The sequence below is a fragment of the Equus caballus genome, chromosome 10 (genome assembly GCF_041296265.1).
Source record: "Equus caballus isolate H_3958 breed thoroughbred chromosome 10, TB-T2T, whole genome shotgun sequence".
Lineage (NCBI taxonomy): Eukaryota > Metazoa > Chordata > Mammalia > Perissodactyla > Equidae > Equus > Equus caballus.
This window is the reverse complement of record NC_091693.1, coordinates 81,222,211-81,243,869: the sequence shown is the minus strand read 5'-3', so window position 1 is coordinate 81,243,869 and position 21,659 is coordinate 81,222,211. Positions and strand designations below refer to the sequence as shown.

General features: G+C 35.0%; 1 long non-coding RNA gene across 3 annotated transcripts in view; it reads left to right on the top strand.

The window, feature by feature from the left end:
• LOC111775368 (uncharacterized) overlaps positions 1-19,794 on the top strand; it is a 38,664-nt gene extending 18,870 nt beyond the window's left edge. For 2 of the 3 annotated variants that reach the window (XR_011422643.1, XR_002811015.2), the window contains exon 5: positions 7,913-8,253. This is a non-coding gene — a long non-coding RNA (uncharacterized lncRNA). Of the gene's footprint in view, positions 1-7,912; positions 8,254-16,010; positions 16,121-19,028 lie in introns of those variants that run through there. The other variant, XR_011422642.1, reaches the window with a different exon arrangement.
• The last annotated feature ends 1,865 nt before the right edge of the window (positions 19,795-21,659 follow it).

The following is a 21,659-nucleotide window of genomic DNA, read 5'->3' as shown; positions in this document are numbered from 1 at the left end:
TTTATGAGATCAGATACAATTTTCGTTCCAGTCATGCCAGTTCGTTTAAGATTAGTATCGTGTTTGTGGCTCACGAAAGCATCAGGGTTGATATTCTCACCCAGGTTGGCCGAAGTGAGAGAGCAGAAGCCTCTGAGTTGGCTCTAGGCCCAATAGTATCAGAATGAACCTGTGCTTGGTTAGCCCACCTGCCAGAGGCCCACCGGGAGTAGCTGAGTGAGACTTAGCATTCCCTAATACTTGGAAGACCTAATTCTGATTTCCATAATATCTGGAAAAGTTGGCTGTGCAAACGACAGTAAGGGTATTTTGATGCTATAGCCCTAGACTGGGACTTCTTGCTAGACACTCTAAAAGAATGACACTACAACCTATTTTGTAAGATAGACCATTTAATATCTTGTAAAACCATGTAGAACAAGGAAAATAGAAGTTCTTTTAATCATTAAACTATCTACTGAAAACACGAAAATTTAAATTTTCACTCCAGCTCTGCATATGTCTGTAGTCTTCCTGAGAAAGTTTGAGTGCGTGGCTCTCACTCGAATGCACACTACAGCGAAAGCAGAGTCTCACCAATTTATACCGTAAAGGAGACTCGTAGCCACACAAAATAACTAAATGCCTACTTATGTACATAAAAAGCAGCCTATCACACAGACGGTTACTCAGAATTTATTAAAAAAATTAGACTTTATTTGATTCTACAATTTGAACATGTTCATGAAGAAAATGTGTAATTTGAAAGTTAATAGAGCTAATGGAGCAACTCAATGATGTTTTGATTACGCCAAGGTAGGTTCAGAATTTAGTTAGTGGAGAAAATATAAAGGTATGTTATTTGCATAATAAAAATAAAGGAATTTTACATTTCTGTCAGCAGAATAAACGAATGAATGAATGGATGCATGAAAAGATGGAGTCTTAATAATATAAACTCTTCTTTTTCTTAATGGGCTAAGGGTGAGTGGAGACTAAAATATTTTAAGAAGTGCCTCAGTTTTATGCCTTCTGCTGTGCTGTTATATTGTCATCACTATCCTCACTTTCTTATTATTACCACCAAATTGTCAGTAAAACTTATACCTCTTACCTGCATGGTGTTTTGGAGAAATCCTTGGGTCAGCAGTGGCAGAGAAAAACGATAACCCCTGAACAAAATTAGAAGTGCACCTCAGAGAAAATGGGGCTCAAAAACTCTTCTTTGCTCAGGGAGAAGATGAGAATTTTTTATTTATTTATTTATTTTTTTACAGCCTAGACGCTAGAAGAGAAAGAAAGTTGTATTGATTTGTGATGCTAATTTGCACTACTTATGAGTTTCCGGAGAGCTCCTAGCTAAGAAATTAAGGAAATAAATTATCTAGAACCAGTGATACTCCCAAGTCACCTGGCAGAAGTAACTAAGAGGACACTTTCACACCCCTGGCCACGTGCAATTACCAGAGAGAAAATAATTTCCTCTAGAGATGAACTCACAGTAAAAAGTTACCAACCCGATGAGGAAAATAAAAATCTACTATGAAAAAATATAGTAGTAGAGTTAGGCACACAGAACTTCAGAATACAGAATTACAAGTTAGGAATTATAAAGTAAGTGTGTTTACATTGATCCTATCAACACAAAAATCAACTGAAAAGTATAGCCTCTTATGACAAAAATGAGCTGTTTTGAAAAATAACCAAATAGAACCCCTACGAAAAACAGTGTAATTATTTTTTTAAAAAGACCAATGAAAGACAGGTTAGGTGCAGTTAAAAGGAGAATCTCTGAGGAATATATATTTGAAGAATTACCCAGAATGCAGGACACAGAAAAATATTAAAAACATGGAAGATTGAATAAGATACTTGGGGGGTAAAGTGAGAAGATCCAGTATTTGTTACATAGTGTGATAGAGCTAAATTACGAAGAGACTTTCTCAGAAGTGATGAAAGTCATAAGCACTTTTATATTAAAGAAAAACAATAACTTATTGAGTCCCAAGCAGGATTTATAATAATAAATTTATACTATAAATGCTGTAATGAACTACAGAATCACCAGAGATTACAAAAAAATCTTAAAAGCAATTGAGGACAAAAAAACATACAGTCCACAGATGCAACTGAACTTCTCAAGAGAGAAAAAGAACGATTGTAATGAACTGAATTATTTCCCCTAACAATTCGTATGTTGAAGTCCTAACTCCCAGTACCTCAGAATATCATCTTATTTGGAAATGGGGTCAACACAGATGTAATTAGTTACAAAAGCATGAAGTCATACTAGTGTAGGGTGAATCGGTGATCGAGTATGGCTGGTGTCCTTATAAAAAGGTGAAAGTGAGAGACAGGCACACACAGAGGGTTGATGGTATGAAAAGGTGTGGGGAGAAGATGGTCATCTACAAGGCAAGGAAAGAAGCTTGGAACAGATCCTTCGTCACAGCCGTCAGAAGGAACGAATTTTGTTGACATTTCGATTTTGCACATCTGGCCTCCAGAGCTGTGTGACAAGAAATTTCTATTGTTTAAGCCACCCAGTTTGTGGTACTTTGTTAACACCAGCCCTAGCAAACTAATCTGCCAGACAACAATGGAATTATATCTTCAGAATACTGAGGAAAAATAACTTTTGACCTAAAATTACATGCCCAGTTCTCATTCACATATGGTGGCAACAGGAAGATAATTTTAAAACAAACAAGAATAACTTTTCCATTCAGAGATTCTCATAAAAATTCCATAAAAGATATATCCCAGGAAGAAGAAAATTGAATCCAGAAGGAAGAAATTGGATGCATACATTGTATGCATTTAGGTTTCCAAACATGTAGAAAAATTTAAACAAGCATTACCTCAGGAAACTAAAGATTATAATGACTAATTTTAAAGATATTAAAAAAGACACTGAGTAAAGATATATAGTAAAATGTAAGATAAAAATAGTATGTTTGTTTGGAAAAGAATAATTAAAATTAAAGCACAATAAGATTCCTATATTGTTTGGAGGATACAGAAGTGAAAATAAAACTCAGGAAAGAAAAGACTCAACAGTAGAAGGAGATTAAATATAAACTGGTAGAATGCATATTTAGGAGAAAAATATCAGAAGTGAATTTAGAAAGAATACTAGGTATGAGAAACTGGAGAAAACAGAGAGATGATAATAGGAATAAGAAACCAAACATGATTAAGTGGAAATTAGAGAAACAGTAAAAAATTGCTAGAGAAATCATGATAAATATTGACTATAGATGCAAAGAGATCCAACATATGCATAATTGGAGTGTCTGAAGAAGAAAAATAATGGAAAAGAACAAATATATAAAGGTATAATTCTAATTTCTCTTTTAAAAAAACCTATTAAATCTACATATAGAAGTACCACTAGGTTTGCCAAGGAAAAATTGGTCCATAGGGTTGACACTGAGATACGTTCTAATAAAATTTAAATTTTAGATATTAAAAAAAATCTGAGTATTCAAAGAACAATATAAAGTCACTTTAGCTCATAGCAAGTAAAAACTCTGGAAAAAATAGAAAAACATGACAAACGAAAATATCCCCGAACCACTTAAAATTTCTGAACAGTAAAGTAAAGCAGGCAGTTGGTGGGAGAGTCAAACCCTGGAAAAGTGACTGCCATGGGAGGGGAGGTGGTATATGTATATTTTTCCTAGTTATGCTTTACCCTGAGTTGAGTCTCACTCATCAACAGTGCCACAAAGACAGTTAACACTTCAAAGGAAATCGTGACAACTTTCTGGCTAAAGCAGTGGTTCTCAACTAGGGGAATTTTGCCCTGCAGGAGACATTTGGTAATGTCTGGAGACATTTTTGGTGTTACAACTTGGGGTGGGGATTTGAGATGCTAAACATCCTACAATGCAAGGACAGCTCCCCACAACAAAAAATTATTTGGCCCCAAATATCAACACTATCAAGGTAGAGAAAACTTGAATAGAGCAACTGTAGAAAGGAGCCTTGGCAAGCCAGAGAGGACAATCCTGGAGGGGAGAAAGCCAGAGAAGGGGGTCCCTTAATTCAGTATATGAACCCATTCAGAAAAGTGACAAAGATCAAGCTCACAATGTATGACTTACCCCCAAATGCCCACACTCATGTAACTACCCTCAGGGCAAGAAGTGGGACATCACCAATGTCACAGATGCCTTCTGTGTGGGAGAATAACTCTAACAAACCCATTTTCATTGTAGACAAACCTGCTTTAACAATTATCAATTCAAGTCCAATTTTGTTTTGTTTATAACCTTGCCCACTTTCCTCCTTCCTGTATTATTTTGAAGCCAAATCCAAAGATCTTATAATTTCTACCGTTACATATGTCAATACATATCTCTAACAGATGAGGTTCATAAAAAAACAAATAATATTAAAAATACCTAAGCATTAACTATAATTCTCAAATTCATAAAAACTCCAAATGTCTCATAAATGTCGTGAGACTTTTAGTGTTTTTGTTCAAATCAGATGCAAATATGCTTTTAAGTCTCTTTTATGTAAAAAGAAAGTTTGCCTTTTATCACCTTTCCTTGCCTGATGTCTGTGTCTTTAAAACTATTGTTACACGTATTTTGTCCAGGTTTTTTGGTTGTGTCAGGTGGGAGGCTAAATCTAGTCTAGCTCTGTTATGTCATCTTGGACAGAATCAGAAGTTGCTTTACTGTCTATCAATAGAACTTCATAATTTTTCCTGTACAGGTCTTATATGTATTTTGTTAAATTCATTCCTAGAGATAAACTGATTGATATAGAAACCTATAAACTCTTGTACTAAATATTTAATCATGCATTACTCCAGCAACGAGATTATCTATCTATCTATCTATCTATCTATCAATCTATCTATCTGCTGATCAAAGGCAAGGTAGTTCAAATGGATATTTCCATGATTCTCTTGAGGAATCAGGAAGGTTTTTGGAGGATGTTTCATCTAGGCTAATATCTGCAATCTAGATAGATTTTTGGCATAAAATGATGAGACTAAATCCTCTCCAGGAAGAGAGAACAGCAGGATCAAAGGCACCAAGCTATGAAATTTGAAGTTCTCAAAAGATGCAGTAAGTCTTCCAACTTGGCTGGAATGTTGAGTTATTAATTGAAAAAACTTGGAAAGTAAGGTAGTAAAGGTGGCTTAGTAGCAGATTCTAATAAACCTTGGATGTGAAACTCATCAATTTGGTCTTTACCTGTGAGCAATCTCGACTTATTGAAAACAATCTAAGTAGAACAATGATAACCTAAGAGATGCATTCCAGAGAGAATAGTGTCGCATGTGTGTATGAAACAAAAATTCAGTCTGTTGGTACTGAAGAGAATCAGTAAGGTATCTACATTGTATTAAGACTTCATTGGAACTCCCCCAAATATATAACAACAAAGGCAAATTTAATCAAATTCTGGAGTACACTTACTTGTATGTTGACTAGTGAAAAATAATTATCAGTCTACTAAAATAAAAACTACCTAAATTACAATGTCAACTTCAGTTTTTGTGTTTTTTTTAAAGATTGGCACCTGGGGTAAATCTGTTACCAATCTTCTTTTTTTCTTTTACGTCTTCTCTCTGAAGCCCCCAGTACATAGTTGTATATTCTAGTTGTAGGTCCTTCTGGCTCTGCTATGTGGGATGCTGTCTAGCATGGCTTGATGAGTGGTGCTAGGTCTGTGCCCAGGATCCAAACCAGTGAAACCCCGGGCCACTGAAGCAGAGTGTGTGAACTTAACCACTCAGCCACGGGGCCGGCCCCCTTAACTGCAGTTTTTTACCGCGTTATATTTGACACTTTGGATGGATGTGTGTGTGTGAAATTAAAATATATCATTAAATTAATTTTATCTTTTATTTGTTTCTCCACCAAAGATAAGTGCTGTGTGAGATTTTCCGTGATGGAAGACGATTTGTTTCACATTTTCAATATACATTTAGCTTACTGCTAAAGACCACATCAGAAAAACTAATTTACGCACAAAGCAGCTTGTTCTCTCTGATTATTCATTTTAAAAACCTCTTACATTCAGCATCAAAAACATTTACCCATTTCAGAGAAACCAAACCCTGACACATGGTCTGCACCATGTTGACAATAGTAAGCATATCACATGTGATACTAATTCAATTGTTTTGCCTATTTCACGAACTTAATTGTGACTCCCATCAGTATTGTCTTTGGTTTCAATAAATAATGGTGCTTTAAAGCTTAAGAAAAATGACCCTCAAGAGAGAACCATTCTCCTTTATTTCTACTGATTCCTTACATAACCTCCCTATCTACCAGTGTCACCTTGCCAAGTGTCAAACGTTTAAAAGTGCTAACTAGAGAAAAAAAAAAACAACTTATGAGAATGCCATCAAACTCTGAGGAAATGACACAGGGAAAGGAGATCCTAATCTAAATTTACACCACCTTTAATTTTGAAAACTCTGAAAAGAATACTTCACTTTGGGGACAGGCCTGAAGTTTTGATTCATTTGTGCTAAAGTAATTTGTTGCATTAATAATCTAAAATAGAAAAAAATATGATCATATGAGGACATGCAAAAAAGGATTTGATGAAGTTCAACATCCATCTCTGATAAAACACTTAAAAATTTGCAACCGGAGGCCGGCTCTGTGGCCAAGTGGTTAAGTTCGCATGCTTCTCTTGGGTGGCCCAGGGTTTCACAGGTTTGTATCCTGGGTGCAGACCTAGCACCACTCATCAAGCCATGCTGAAGTGGTGTCCCACATAGCAGAACTAGAAGGACCTACAATTATAATATACAACTATGTACTGGGAGGCTTTGAGGAGAAGAAGAAAAAAGAAAAAGATTGGCAGCAGATGTTAGCTCAGGGTCAATCTTTAAAAAAAAAGGGGTGGGGAGAGATTGAACAGAACTTCTTCAATCTGATAAAGATTATTTACAAAAAACCTACAGCTAACCTTATACTTACTGGTGAAATGCTGAATCCTTTCTGGCTAAGATAAGCAATAGGCAAAATATGTCTTTTCTCACTACTTCTATTCAACACTGTATTGGTGGTTATAGCCAGTGCATTCAGGCAAGAAAAAGAAAGGCATTCACACTGGAAAGGAAGAAGTAAACCTGTCATTATTCTCAGTTGGTATAAGAGTCTATGGAGTAAATCTGACAGAATCTACAAAAATACTCATAGAACTAATAAGTGAGCATATCAAGGCAGCAGGATAGATGACCAATATACAAAATCAATTGTGTTGTTATATTCTAGCAATAAACAATTAGAAACTAAAATTTAAAATACCATTCAATAGAAGTAACCTAAGTGTTCATCAATGAATGAGTGGATAAAGAAAATGTGGTATACACACACACACACACACACACACACACAGAAATATTATCTAGCCGTTAAAAAGCAGGAAATTTTGCTATTTGTGACAACATGAATGGACCTTGAGGGCATTATGCTAAATGAAATGTCAGACAGAGAGAGACAAATATCGTATGATCTCACTTATATGTGAAATCCAAACAAAACAAAAATAAGCTTAGAGATACAGAGCTTAGAGATAACAGAGAACAGATTGGTGGTTGCAAGAGGTTGGGGGGGGTGGTGAAGTGGGTGAATGGTGTCAAAAGGTGCAAACTTCCAGTTATGAAATAAATAAGTCATGGAGATGTAATGTACATTATGGTGACTATAGTTAGTGAAACTGTATTGTATATTTGAAAGTTGCTAAAAGAGTAAATCTTAAAAGTTCTCATTTAAGAAAAAAAATTTTGTAACTGTGTCTGGTGATGGATGTTAACTTGACTTATTGTGGTGATCAAGTCACAATATATAAAAATATTGAATCACTATGTTATATACCTGAAACTAATATAATGCTATATGTCAATTATATCTTAATTTTTTTAAAAAAGACACTTTTGCAATTCTAGTCCAGACAAGATATGCCAAAGAAATATGACACATCACCAACAGGGGAACACCAATTTGAGTGGCAACAGACTCCTCAACTGAAACCAAGGAGTAAAAGAAGTGGACAATATTTTTCAAGTGCTGAGAGAAAAGAACTGGCAACTATTCAGTCTATATCCTGTGAAACTATCTTTTGAAAATTAAGAGGAAATAAAGACATTCTCAGACAAAGTAAAACTAAATATTTATCACTAGCAGATCTACCCTTAAAGAATGGCTGACAGAAGTTCTTCAAACAGAAATTAGGTGATAAAGAAGGAATTTTGGATCATGAGGAAGAAATAAAGAACAACAGAAAGAGCATCTATTTGTGTATATAATAAACTATCCCTATTCTCCTGTGTTACAAAAATCATGTTTGATGACTGAAAAAATTTTATAATACTTTCTGATACTCAAGACAATGACATAAAAGTGAGGAGGGTAAAGGGATTTCAATGAAAGATTTCTATACTTGACTCTAAGTGGTATAATGTTGACACCAGTAGACTGTGATAATTCGCAGAGCAACCAGTAAGAAAACTATGCAAGGACATACACTCAAAAACACAATAAGCAAATCAAGATGGAATCCTAAAAAAATGTTTAAGTAACCCACAGGAAGACAAAAATAAGAGAAACAGGGACAAGAACAAGGAGAAAAAGGCAGAAAACAAATAAAATGCAGATTTAAGTTCAAACATATCAGTAATTACCTTAACTATAAATGATCTAAATTTCCAAATTATAAGGGAGAGATTGGCAGACAAGATAAGAAATCAGGACTCAAATATCTACTGTTTTTAAGAAACTCACTTCAAATTAATTGATGTAGTAAGTTAAATGTAAAAGGATGGAAAAAGATGTATCATGCATATATTAATTTAAAAAAACAGAAGTTGCTATATGAGTATCAGATAAATTAGATTTCAAAGCAAAGAAAATTACTAGAAACAGAGAAGGATATCAAATTATGATAAAAGGATCGATTCACTAGGCAGACATGATGATCCTAAATACACAGTCAGCAAAAAACAGAGCCCTCAAAATATGTGAAGCTAAAACTGAAAGAGTTGAAAGAAAATAGATAAATCTACTGTTATCATTGGGAACTTCAATGCCCTCTTCTTAGCAACTGATAGAAATACTAGACGAAAAATCAGAGAGAATATAGAAAATCTGAATGACAAAATCAAACAACAGGATCTACCTGACATATATAGAAAATGGCACCCAACGTGCAGAATACACCTTCTTTACAAGCACCTATGGACCATTCACCAAGATATACCATATCTTGGACAATAAAACAAACCTTAAAAAATTGTAACAATTTAAAACATGCAAATATGTTCTCTGACCATAACGGAATTAAAGTAGAAATCAATAGCAAAAAGACTGCAGGAAAATATCTAAAGAGTTGGAAATTAAACAACACTTTTCCAAATATTTAATGAGTCAAGAGGAAATCTCAAAGGAGATTTAAAAAGTACATAGAGCTGAATGAAATGAAACATAATTAAAATATGTAAGTAAGACCTAAAGCTGAATGGAAAGGGAAATTTATAGCACTAAACAGTTAAGTTAGAAAAGAGGAAAGGATTCATCAATAATTGGGATTTTTTACTCAAAAAGACTAGAAAAAGAAGAGCAAAACAAAACCAAAGAAAGCAGAAGGAAGGAAATAATAAAGAAAAAAGCAGAAATCATTGATATTGAAAATAGGAAAACAAAAGAGAAAAATCAATGAAAAAGAAAGCTGACTCTTTGGAAAAAAGCAACGTACTTGATAAATCTCTAGGGACACTGACAAAGGTAAAAAGATAGAAGACACAAATAAACAATATCAGGAATGACATAGGTGCTATTACTATAGATCCTGCAGCTGTTAAACAGATAATAAGAGAACACACTCATAAATTCAAGAACTTACAAGAAGTGGACCAATTCCTTGAAAACTAAAAACTATCCAAACCCAACCAAGATAAAATAGACAATTTGAATAGTTCTGTAACCATTAAATAAGTTGAAGTCATAATTTAAAGTTCCCAAAAAAGAAATCTCCAGGCCGAGACAATCTCACTGGAGATTTCTACCACATATTTAAGATTGAGAACACGACAAGGATGTCTGTGCAAACCACTCTTATTCAACACAGTAGTAGAAGTTCTAACCACTGGAATAGGCAAGACAAAAAATAATTTAAAAAATGGATAGAAAAGTAATAAATAGAGTAATAAATAAATAAATAAAATGTAATAAATAAAGGTAATACATAAATAAAATGTAAAAATACATTTTGCAGATTTGTTCTTGTAGATTTGTAGATATGGTTGTGAAAGTAAAAAAAAAAAATCCCAAGAAATCTACAAAAAAAAATATAAAGAACTAATATGTGAGTTCAGCAATATTGTGGGATACAAACTCATCAAAGATGAAATAATCTCATTTTTATATGGTAACAATGAACATGTGGTAACAAAAATCAAACACAATACCATTTACAGTGGCTCCAAAGAAAATGAAATATGTAGGTGAAAACTTATCTAAACATGTACAGGATTTGTATACTAAAAATAGCAAATACTCATGAAGGAAATCAAAGAAAAACCTAAATAAATGGAAAGACATTATCATGGTTATGGGTTGAAAAACTCATCATAGTGAATTCTCCTCAAATTGACCTATATATATGTAAATTTAATGCAAATCCTATCAAAACCCTGGCTAGGTTTTTATGTAGACACAGACAAGCTTATTCCGAAATTTATGCAGAAAGGCACAAACCCTAAATAACTACAACTATCTGAAAAATTAACAAAGTAGAAGGAATCATTCTATGCAATACTAAGTCTAACTATATAGTTATAGCAATCAAGATGGTGTGGTATATAGTCACATAAATCAGTGGGAAAGAATAGAGAATCCAGAAACACATCCAAACAAATATGCTTCACTGATTTCTGACGATGATGCAAAAATAATTCAGTGGAGGAAGGCTAGAATTCGACAAATGGTGCTGGAGCAATTGATGGTCCATAGGCAAAAAAAAAAAGAACTTCCACCTAAACTCCAAACCTCATACAAAAGTTAACTCAAAATGGACAATGTACTTAAATGTAAGGCATAAAACTATAAAACTTTTAGAAAAAATCATAGGAGAAAAATCTTTGGGATCTAGGGCTGGGAAAAGAGTTCTTGAATTTGATACCAAAAGCATACTCAATAAAAGGAAAATTTGATAAATTAGAACTATCAAAATTTTCTCCAAGAAAGACTCTGTTAAGATATTGAAAAGACATGCTACATACTAGGAGAATGTATTTGTAAATGATGTATCTGACAAAGGACTAGTATCTAGAATATAAAAGGAACAGAATATTTAGTAGTACAACACTAAACAATAAAATTAGAAAATGGACAAAAGCCATAGACATTTCATTGAAGAAGATATATGGATGAAAAATAAGCACATAAAAAGATGCTCAAGGGCCCAGCCCCGTGGCCTAGTGGTTAAAGTCCCACATGCTCTGCTTTGATGGCCCAGATTCGCGGGGTTGGATCCTGGGAGCAGACCTACTCCACTCTCCAGCCACACTGTGGAGGTGTCCCAAATACAAAAAAACAAAAGTGCAGGAAGAATGGCACAGATGTTAGCTCAGGGCTAATCTTCCTCAAGCAAAAGAAAAAAGAAAGAAAAGATGGCCAACATCATTAGCCATTGGGAAAGCGAAGTTAAAATTCTAGTGAGAAAGATGTTAAAGATGTCCTAAATAAGGAATTGAGAGTTCAGTTTTATGGATTGAAGATACGATATTGTGAAAATGTCAATTCTTTCCAAATTAATACATCAATGCAATTATTTTTTTAAAAATCGAATTTGAAAAAGGGATTAGGTGCTTTAAAATATACATGCTAGGCCTGGCCCAGTGGCACAGCCATTGAGTTCTCATGTTCCACTTGGTGGGCCTGGATTTCGCCAGTTTGGATCCTCGTTGCAGACCTACGCACTGCTTGTCAAGTCATGCTGTGGCAGGCGTCCCACATAAAGTGGAAGAAGATGGGCATTGATGTTAGCTCAGGGCCAGTCTTCCTCAGCAAAAAGAAGAGGATTGGTGGCAGATGTTAGCTCAGGGTTAATCTTCCTCAAAAAAAAAATAATGCAAATGAGAAAAGGGTTAAGAATAGCCAGACAGCCACTGAAGAAGAGCACAAAGAGTGGAATTATTCTACAAGACACCAGTACTTATGATGAAGTCATAGTAATCAAGAGAATGTGGCATTGGTGCATAAATAGAAAATGTGATGAATGGAATAGAATTAAGATCCAAGAAATATACTTACACACATATGAAACTTTAGTAAATGACAGAGGTAGCATGAGAAATCAGCGGTCAAAGAAAAGATTGCTTATTAAATAATGACAGAAAAAATTGGTACTAATGAGAAAAAGATACAATTAGATCCCTGCCTCACATGATACAAAAATTAACCACAGATAGATCAATCACACAAATGTTAAAAGAAAAATTGTCAACCTCATATCAGAATATACGAGTGAATGTTTTGTAAGATCTGTGATGGAAAATATTTAAATGAGAAAGAAAAAGTATTGAATACCTTAAGAAATGGTAAATTTGACAATCTATAAATAATTAAAAACTTCTGTTCATCAAAGGCACCTTAAAAACAGGAAATACATACTAGATACAAGCTGACATATTTACAGGTTGCGATACACGTAATTGAGAAATGATTATTATCAAGCATATATCAAGAACTCTTACATATATACAAGAACTCTTCTTAATAAGAAAAGACAAGTAAAAGGTATGAAAAATATTTCTCAGAAATGAGGCCAAAAAGACCAATTAATCTAAGAAGGGTTGTCCAACATTTTTAGCACTTAGTAAAATCAAGACCACCATGTGATTTACATCCAATTACTTGGCAAAAATTAAAGTCTGAGAATGTTAAATGTGGCAGAGGATCTGGAAAACACAGCATCTCTTGTGTATTGTTGTGCCAATGTGAATAGTTTTGACCACTTTGAAAACTATTTGCTATTACATCCTGAAAAATTTAACAATCATTTACCCTGTGATCTAAGTATACACCAGTCCTAAATCTATACCAGAAAGAAACTCTTCCATATGTATAACTGGACACATGCAAAAGAATGTTCATAGTGGCACTGTTCACAATAGCAAAAATCTGGAAACAACGCACATGTTCTTTAGTGGGAGAAAGGATGAAAAGATGGGGTAGAATCACACAATGAAATATTTTAGGACAGCAGTCAAAATTAAGGAATTAAGCTACACTCAGTAATGTAAATGAATCATAGTTTAATAATATTAAATTAAAAACAAGAAATTGTCTAAAAAATTAGAGTATAATGTTCTATTTTGCAAAGTGAAAAAATACATTTAAAGAATATATTATATGAAATATACTTTTAAGGAATATATATATATTTATGTATTCCCTATAAAATTATATACACGTATACATACAACATATGTATATATGAAAATCAAGGGAATAATGAACCTGATATTGGATGATGGTTACATCTAGTTGAAGGAGAACGAGGATGGATGGAGTACACATAAGTAGATTTCAGTTGTTGTCAATATCTTAGTTTTTGTGTTGGGTTGTGGCTTTATAGATGCTTATTACCTTTTTAAAAATAACTAGCTAACAGACTAATTAAAAACAGATTCGGAATGGATCAATGACAAGAGTGTGTCATAAACCTAGAGTTATGCATAATACAATTCTGTACACCTGAACATTTTAAAAAAAAGGTTTATGGTTTTGTATTATATAAAATATTATCTACTTCAGGAAAATGTGAAATTTAGTGTAAAGTACTTATTCAGGCTGTGTATACATTTAAGCAAAGGCATATAAAACATTATATAAAATATTTTTAAAATCCTGAGTAATTAAGTTGGCTTTTTCTTGATGGGAACTTTTTGAAAGCATTATCTATCTTACTCCACTCTCACCACAGGAAATCTTCAACCAACCTTGCTTTGCCTTCATCCACATTGAAACTGTTCCTGCCAAGGTCATAATGACCTACTAATTTGAAAATCTAGCATCACTTTTCAGTTGTTATTTTACATGATTTCTGATCCCGGTTGACTTTGTTGAAAACTTCTTCCTTTTCAAAGCACTCCTCTTTTGGTTTCCTTGATACACTACCATGGATTTCAGCCTCACTCGGTCTGTTTCTTCTTATTCTCTTCTGTCGGCTATTTATTTTCCTGATCCTCCTACATGTTTTGTTCATAGTTCTATCCTGGTATTTTTATCTCCCAAAGTCCTTGGATTACCTCCTGTTTTATGCTAAGGACGTTTAATCAACTCAACTGCATTTAGCATGAGCCATCACAGAAACCATGTTTCAGTCAATCAACTGAATCTAAGTGGCTCCAGGTGTCATTTGCTCCAGTCTCTGCTAAGTGAACCACATCAATACATTCAGCACAATATAAAGATATGTCCATCCATCTTTCCTTGAGCTACATTCCCATGATTCTTTTAAGATATAATTTAGAAGCTCTGCAAGTTTTCTTCCCTGGTTTACTTGTTACTGGCTCACTAAATTTTCTTTTAAAATGAGCAGCCAAATATCTCTTTGATGAAAGTAGCTTCCTAGGATCAGTATTTATAAGACACAATAAGTGCCTTGTTCTCACAGAAGCTTCAGTATTGCTCTCATTCTTCTTGCCATGTTGCCATGATAACATGATACATGGTATTATTCAGAGATACACATATGTCTATGTTTATCTTGCAATAATTTTATGCCATAATTTTATACCTATACCTTAAAGATAGTGCGTGTGGCTGTGTAGAAAATGAATATTTATTCATTTAGGATGCATCAGAAAGAGAACTGACATTTCTCAGTGCATTTCAAAGAATTATGATAGATGAAAACAATTCCTGTGTTCCATGATGAGGCACAGAGATGTCATTTTGCCTGTGTCCATTAGTTCTAGGAAAGCTCACTCTAAGAGTGGGCACCAACCAGAGCGGCACAGGAAAGACTCCTTAAAGGTTCATCTCATGTTATCCTTATAACAGCCATGTGAGATGGAGTAATAACTCACTTTACAGACAGTGAAATTTAGGCTCAGAGGATTAGTAACTTGTCCAACCCCATGCATCTAGAACAAAACAAAACTGGAATTCAAATTTGGGTCTCTCTGATACCAAGATCCAATCTCTGACTGATCTGGGCCCATTCAGCTGTTATTAGTCACTAGGTCCAGTGGATTGAATGTTTGTGTTGTCATCCCCTGCCCCTCCAAATTCATTCGTTGAAATCCTAACAACCAAGGTGATGACATTAGGGTGGAGACTTCGGGAGGTGATTAGATCATGAAACGAATGAGATTTGTGTCCTTATAAAAGGGTCCCCAGAGCGATCCCTCACCCCTTCTGCCATGTGGGGATATGAGAAGTGAGCAGTCTGAAACCTGGAAGAGGGTCTTCACCAGACATTGACTCTGTCGGTACCTTGATCTTGGACTTCCCGGCCTCCAGAGCCGTGAATAAGAAATTTCTGTGATTTACGTGGTACTCAGTCTATGATAGTTTGTTACAGTAGCCTGAACGGACTAAGACACCAGGAAATAAGGTATTTCAGAGGAAACTTTTAAAAAGTATTTCTGAACTTTACCCCTCTCATATGGAACCAATATTTTTCCAAATTCAAACAGTTTTCATAAATTTTACTTAAATGTATAGTTTTCCTTGTTCTGAAATAAAGTGTATTAAAGTCAATTTAACATTTATTTGATGTCATAGGATCCCCTTTATGAATATGAGCCAATGTTATGCAGTGATGTTTTTTAAAATTCTTGAGGGATATTTGTCCTTATGCTAAACAGTCATAGACTGCTATATTTTAGGAGTCATGTCCCAAATTGTATATTTTTATTGCTTCCTTCTCTAGTAGTATCTGATTTGGTATTTGTATTTTGCAGGGAAGTGGTAATTGTACAACCAAACATGATAAAGTTTTTATAAAACAGTGACTAAAATGTGTTTCTCTGACAGAAGGATTGTTGTCCTCCTAAAGAGTTGAGTACATCTATTTTGGATACCGAAAGGCTTGTTTTCCTTCCTTCTACATCTATGGTCACCTTCTAACATATATAAAATCCTGGGTAAGTAACTAGCAATCAGTAAAATAATAACATTTCAAACTTTTTTGAGTTTAGTTAAAGATTGATGTCATTCTCAGAGTTTTCCTAAAGAACAGAAATACTGTGATCCATGTGAAAATGAATCGTCTGACAGAGTACAATGCTTTTACTCTACAAGGAACAGAGAATTTGCACTTATGGGTTTCTTTCTCTTCTAATGAGACACCACATGATTGCTTTGACAAGCAAATATCTGAGAACAGTAGTAGGGAATTATGAATCGCATGACTCCCAGCTTCAGTTTAAACAGATGAGCTTAAGGATGGTAAGGAAGCTACTTCACATTATATATTGATGTCCAGACATAATGAAAAATTATTCTCTCTATACAAACTCTTTGCATTATATAGATTTAGTATAACAGAGCTTTTGAATATTATAAATCCTAAGTGATTTTCTATTTGATGGTTTGCCATTCTAAAACACTTATTTCAATTACTGGAAGAAGCAGAATAGTTTTTTCCTTACATGTTTTTAAGCAAATTGCTACCAAAATAATCTCAAAAGATGGTTATTGGTAGTTTGAATCAATTTTTCACTCGTGCATTTAAGCATATCTCTCTACATTTTTTTGGTGAGGAAGATTGGCCCTGAGCTAACATCTGTTGCTAATCTTCCTCTTTTTGCTTGAGGAAGATTGTTGCTGAGCTAATGTCTGTGACAATCTTCCTCTATTTCGTATGTGGGATGCTGCCACAGCATGGCATGATGGGCAGTGCATAGGTCTGTGCCCAGGATCTGAACTTGCAAACCCTGGGCTGCCAAAGCTGATCACGTGAACTTAAGCACTACGCCACCGGCCGGCCCCTAAGCATATATTTGTTAACATAATTTTATAAGAATATAGATGAGTTCAAATAAGACCAATTCTAATTGTTGACAAAAGGTCTTCCCCTTTATTGATATGCATGTAATTAAATTCAACATCACACTGAGTTCCTAGATTGGGCCAAGCAACAAGCTGGTGACACAGCCAAATATAACACACTAGGCAGAATGTTTGAAATACTGTGGGAGTCCAGTGGAAGGAGAGATGAATTCTGTCTAGAAAGACTGAGTATTCTCACTGACAAATGGTATTTGACAGGAATCTTGAAAAGTCAGTAGGATTTTAAACTGTAGTTATTGGGATATTATCGTTCCAATAGAAACCGAAAATACAAGGACAGGTAAGGGAGAACTTAGCAAGGAAACCAAGAGGTATAGCTGAGCTTTTCCATGAGTAATGTGGTGTTTCAAACATGACAGTAACTTCTATCGTGAGTACATACCAGTTGCAAATAAAGTGCTTTATAGGCATGATCACATTTAATCCTATTTCAACCTTATGATTTAGGTACTATTAGCTCTCACTTACTGGTAAGGAAGCTCAGGCCTAGGGGGGTTAAGCAGTATCCCTGAGGTCACATAGCTAGTCAGTGGCAGACTTTGGGGTGAACAAAGTTTTGCTTAAGTTTAGAGCCAGCACTGACTCTTTCCCACATGTTTGGAAATACACTTTAGAAATTGATAATTCGAGTTTAGGACCTACTCTACCTGTACCCTTATTACAGTAAATGATATTACCTCAACCTTCATCGTATGTATTCTCACAATATTCTTGTGAGCTGGGATTGCGGTGAAAATGAATTACAGAGACTTTATGACACTCGAGAACACAGAATCAATGACAAGACAAGTATGCCCTAAGGTGTGGTGTACTGCTGGACAGCAAGAGTTGTAATTTGCCTTTCCTTAACAAACTGCCATGTTCGTATTACCGCATTAGTGCCCTTCACACTGGTATGCAATTTTAAATATTTGCTTAATAAACAAAATTGTAGGAGACACGCTGTTTGCTCTGCCAGAATCTCTTCCTGGAAGAAACCATCCTTACCCTATCCTTGTGGTCCTGGGGGGACCACCAGTATTAGTGCTCTCACTCTGTTCTTCCAGAGAGTCCCATGACCTGGACTGACTGAGTTTGGTCAGTCACAACGATTGGTCCAGAAGAGTCATGTGGTCCAAAGAGGGCTGATTGGCTGCTGTCAATACCTGCTTGCTGAGAAAAATATCTGTTTAAATGGAATTGGATTATCTTAAAAGATGTGAGTTTTGGGCTGCTGGTGGGCATTTCACTGAACACTTGGATTAGCATGAATACAGAGTGAGGCCAAGCAGAAATGAGAATTGCTGAGAGGTGGCGAGGGAGAAGGGCCCCAATGATACTGTCTAAAATCCTGGATTGAATCGTTCATTCATTCAAAAAGTATTTATTGAGAACCTGTGTTACTCTGGACATTATTCTGGGCTCTAAGGATACAGCAATGATCACAGCAGAAAAATTTCCTGCTCTTAGGAAAGAGAGAAAGAGACACTAATACACACATAAATACGAAGTTAAGTGCTTATAAGAACACAGAAAAAATGTAAAGCTAAGAGTGGGAGAGATTTAAAAAAATTTTTTTTTAAGAAAGGATGATCAAGGAAAGCAATACTGCAAAGGAAGTCATTTAGATATCTGGGAAAGAGGTCTTGGCAGGGGAAAGAGCAATTTCAAAGGTCCCGAGGTGGAGCAAGGTGTTCTGTATGGCTGAAGCAGAATGAGCGAGGGGAGATGGTAGGGGATGAAAATGAGGGGGGGACAGACTGTAAATGGCTTATAGGCTCATTGTTTTATTCTGAATGACACGGAATACATTTAGAATTTGGTAAAAGGTGTTAAATAATCTGAATATTTTAAAAAACAGAACCCAAAACAATTTGCTGCCCTGGTATCCAGGCAGACAAGCAAAGAAAGGGTTTCAAGCTATAGTGAATGATCAACTATGACAAATGGTGCTGACAGGTGACATACTACAAAGCCTAAAATTTGATTATTGGTTTGCAGTGTGAAGGTCATCTGTAACCTTGATAGAGTGATATATGTAGAGCAATGGAGATGAACGCTCACAGGAGAATGAAAGAGAAGCCTGAAGACAGTCTCATCTCTGGATTTTCTGGTTAAGAACAGATTCTTTTTTAACGAAGCTATTTTGAATTGGGTTTCTGTCTTGTGATAGCAAAAGACATCCAATTAATTTTTAAAGAAAGACACCAGGCTGATTTCCAGTGTAACAGGTATAAACAATGATATGCTGGGCTTACAGAAAAAAACCTTTACAGGACTACAACATAGAAAAACTCTGGTCACAGAAAGAATTGCTTTTTCATCAGAATTGCTTATCTTGTTTATTAGTCCCATTATTGAAGTATGCAACTTGGTATTTGAACAATTTGTCCCCCATATAGGTTTTGTTAATGCTATATTATAAATCTCTCAGAGTTGTGACCATTTTTTCTGTGTTTGGTTCAGTAATATCATATGATTTAACTTCTGCAATTCTGTAAGTAGTAAGCTAATTGCTGACAAAATATGCAAAACTTTGTTTTATGCTATTTTATATTTCACAGCAATATCCCTGTTAACATCTGTCAAAAAAGTGCTATGGAAACTGAAACATAACACACCATATTATACATGCAGATTTAACATTTTGCTTAGTATTTTTTCTAGTGGAAGTTTTGTGCATATGTTCAGTTTTATATTCTTCTGTATTTCAATGTCTTAATTTTCTTTTCAATAAAAGAAGAAGTTACTTAATATGTTAACACTACACCATCACACACAGGGAATTTCTTTCAGATTTAAAAATATTTTGGCAGTATCATTTTAGAAAATAGAGTATATAGAAAAACACAGTTAAAGGAAATAATATTCTAGAACACACTTTCACATATCTGGAATTTAGAAAAAGAAGCTTTGAATATTAAAAATTCATAATTATCTAGAAAATATTTGGATTATTAAGAAGATTGTGTCACTCAGAAAAGGACCACAAGTCCTTTAATAGGCAAGATGACCTTTAACCTTTAGGCTTTTATTGAAATTACTACGTAGTGATATAAGAATCAGAGTAACAACCTTTGATATTTCACTTTAAAATAAGAAGCAGGTAGAAGAGGGTAAACAAATTAGATTTATAGAAAAATCATTTAAAATTATTTAATTGAGTGCATTAAGTGATTTAACCTGAGATATTTATCGATCACTGAGTTGAGCTGTTAACGGATTAGGTGTTAACACTGCACTTTTCAGCAAAGGTCAAAACTGCCATGCTGCAGGTCACTTCAGCCAGTTTTAGATCTTTTTGGAAGAGGAGAAAATGAAGCTGGCGGAATGGTCTGGATTGGATTACCCATCTGGTGAGTCACAAAGCATACCACATAGACTATTTATTGTACTGCCATGCAGTATTTTTAAAATTAGCAAGATTACAATTTTGCTTCAAAAATATTAAATCACAGTTGTTCGAACACTATCTCTTGATTTTCAGGAAAAAAAAATCTATTCTATTGCATTGCACTTAAATTGTGGTTTAAACTGCTTGATGCCTTATTTTATTTTTCCTAAGTGGTTTCATACCTATTTTTAATTTTCTCTAAAGATTCAATTCTGGTTCTTCAGAGCAGAAACCTTGCCTTCTATGCACTCATATAACACACAGAGGGCAATAAGCCATGCTTTTAACACAATATTAAAAATCTCCTTGTAAATATTGGGTAGTAGGCAGAATCCTAAGATGGCCCCTAGATTCCCACCCATTGGTATATATGATCTGTGTGACTCCCAAGCAGACAGGACCTGTGGATATGATGGGCTATCTGTCTCTTGATTAGTTTGTGCTGAAAAAAGGCTCTGTTGTAACAGATGGCAGGGAGATTCTCCTGCTGGCTTTAGGGAAGTTGCTAAATTTTGACAGGGCCTCGTGCCTAGGAGCGAGTGTTGCCTCTAGAAGCTGAGAGCAGTCCCTGGGGACCTCAGTCCTACAGCTACAAGGGACTGAATTCTGCCAACAACCTGGATGAGCTTGGAAGAGGACCCTGAGCCCCAGGTGGGAACGCAGCCCAGGCCAATATCTTGGTTGCATCCATGTTAGACCCTGAGCAGAGAACCCAGTGACACTGTGTCTGGACGTCTGACCTACAGATACCATGAGACAGTAAGTGGATGTCATTTTAAGGCACTGTTTTTGGTAATTTGTACACAGCAATAGAAAACTAATGTGATCTGACTTCCTTTTCTATATTTCTTTCACTCCTCTTCCACCATAGATGATACAACAGTAGGCCTCACGTGATTAACCTCAAAATAAGCTATCAAGACAGTAATTGTAATGGAAACATGGCAAATGGAAGCTGACTTCCAGTGTGTTAAGGCAACATTCTGTAAGTGCTGCCTACCTGAGCCACTTCTCCATTTACACCTGTGTTTTCTTAGTTCAGATATATATCTTAAAAAATTCCTGAAAGAATTCTTCATTCCCAAGAATCCATAATGAAAATAAAACATTTTTTATAAATGACTGATTTTATAAAATGACCTATGTGCCATTAAATACTTTCCCAATGTATTTGCATATTTTCTTGACTATAATAATATGTTTTACCAGGTTTGTTCTTGAAATTGGGGTGCAATGCC